The sequence below is a fragment of the Rhincodon typus genome, unplaced genomic scaffold (genome assembly GCF_021869965.1).
Source record: "Rhincodon typus isolate 14 unplaced genomic scaffold, sRhiTyp1.1 hic_rhity00000478, whole genome shotgun sequence".
Classification (NCBI taxonomy): domain Eukaryota; kingdom Metazoa; phylum Chordata; class Chondrichthyes; order Orectolobiformes; family Rhincodontidae; genus Rhincodon; species Rhincodon typus.
In genome coordinates, this window is record NW_025966116.1 from 54,787 (window position 1) to 56,576 (window position 1,790).

The following is a 1,790-nucleotide window of genomic DNA, read 5'->3' on the forward strand; positions in this document are numbered from 1 at the left end:
GGTGTTTGATTTGCTGGTGTCTGACATGATGGTGTGAGAGATGTTGGTGTGTTAGATGCTGGTGTGTGAGTTGTTGGTGTGAGAGATATTGATGTGTGAGATATTGATGTGTGAGATGATGGTGGGAGAGATGTTGGTGTGTGAGATCTTGCTGAGTGAGATGCAGGTGTGTGAGATGCAGGTGTGTGAGATATTGGTGTGTGAGATATTGGTGTGTGAGATATTGGTGTGTGAGATATTGGTGTGTGACATGTTGGTGTGTGAGATGCTGGTGAGTGAGATATTGTTTTGTGAGATATTGGTTTCTGAGGTGCTGGTGTGTGAGATGCTGGTGTGCCAGATATTGGTGTGTGAGCTATTGGTGTGTGAGATGCTGGTGTGTGAGATATTGGTATGTGAGATGTTGCTGTGTCAGATGCTGCTGTGTGAGATATTGGTTTGTGAGGTGTTGGTGTGTGAGATGTTGGTGTGTCTGATATTGGTGTGCAAGATTTTGGTGTGTGACATGTTGGTGTGTGAGATGCTGGTGAGTGAGATATTGGTTTGTGAGATATTGGTGTGTGAGGTGCTGGTGTGTGAGATGCTGGTGTACGAGATATTGGTGTGTGAGAAATTGGTGTGTGCGATGTTGCTGTGTCAGATGCCGCTGTGTGAGATGTTGGTGTGTGAGATATTGGTGTGCAAGATATTGGTGTGTGAGATATTGGTGTCTGAGATGCTGGTGTGTGAGATATTGGTATGTGAGATGTTGCTGTGTCAGATACCGCTGTGCGAGATGTTTGGTTTGTGAGATGTTGGTGTGTGAGATGTTGGTATGTGAGATATTGATGAGTGAGATATTTGTGAGTGTGATATTGGTGTTTGAGATGCTGGTGTGTGAGATGATGGTGTGTGAGATTCTGGTGTGTGAGATGCTGGTGTGAGAGATATTCGTGTGTGAGATATTGATGTGAGAGATGATGATGTGAGAGATGTTGGTGTGTGAGAACTTGGTGAGTGAGATGCTGGTGTGTGAGATATTGGTTTGTGAGATATTGGTGTGTGAGGTATTGGTGTGTGAGATATTGGTGTGTGAAATGTTGGTGTGTGAGTTGCTGGTGTGTGAGATATTGGTGTGTGAGATATTGGTGTGTGAGATGCTACTCTGTGAGATATTGGTGTGTGAAATATGGGTGTGTGAGATATAGGTGTGTGAGATATTGTGATGTGAGCTGTTGGTGCGTGAGATGCTGGTGTGTGAGATGTTGGTGTGTGAGATGCTGGTGTTTGAGATGCTGGTATGAGAGATGTTGGTGTGTGAGATATTGGTGTGAGATATTGGTGTGTGCGATGCTGGTGTGTGAGATGTTGGTGTGTAAGATGCTGGTGTGTGAGTTGTTGGTGTGAGAGATATTGGTGTGTGAGATGTTGGTGTGAGAGATGTTGGTGTGTGAGACATTGGTGAGTGAGATATTGGTGTGTGAGATATAGGTGTGTGAGATATTGCTGTGTGAGATGATGGTGTATGAGGTATTGGTGTGTGAGATGCTGGTATGTGAGATATTGGTGTGTGAGATATTGGTGTGTGAGACGATGGTGTATGAAGTATTGGTGTGTGAGATATTGGTGTGCGAGATATTGGTGTGTGAGTTATTGATGTGTGAGATGCTGGTGTGTGAGATATTGGTACGTGAGATGTTGCTGTGTCAGATGCCAGTGTATGAGATATTGATTTGTGAGTTGTTGGTGTGTGAGATGTTGGTATGTGAGATATTGATGAGTGGGATATTTGTGAGTGTGATATTGGTGTG

General features: G+C 44.1%; 1 protein-coding gene across 1 annotated transcript in view; it reads right to left on the bottom strand.

Annotated features, from left to right (window-relative positions):
• LOC125488339 (keratin-associated protein 16-1) overlaps window positions 1–1,790 on the bottom strand; it is a gene marked incomplete at its 3' end in the record, with an annotated part of 14,348 nt that overhangs the window by 6,733 nt on the left and 5,825 nt on the right. The gene's annotated exons all lie outside the window — the stretch shown is intronic.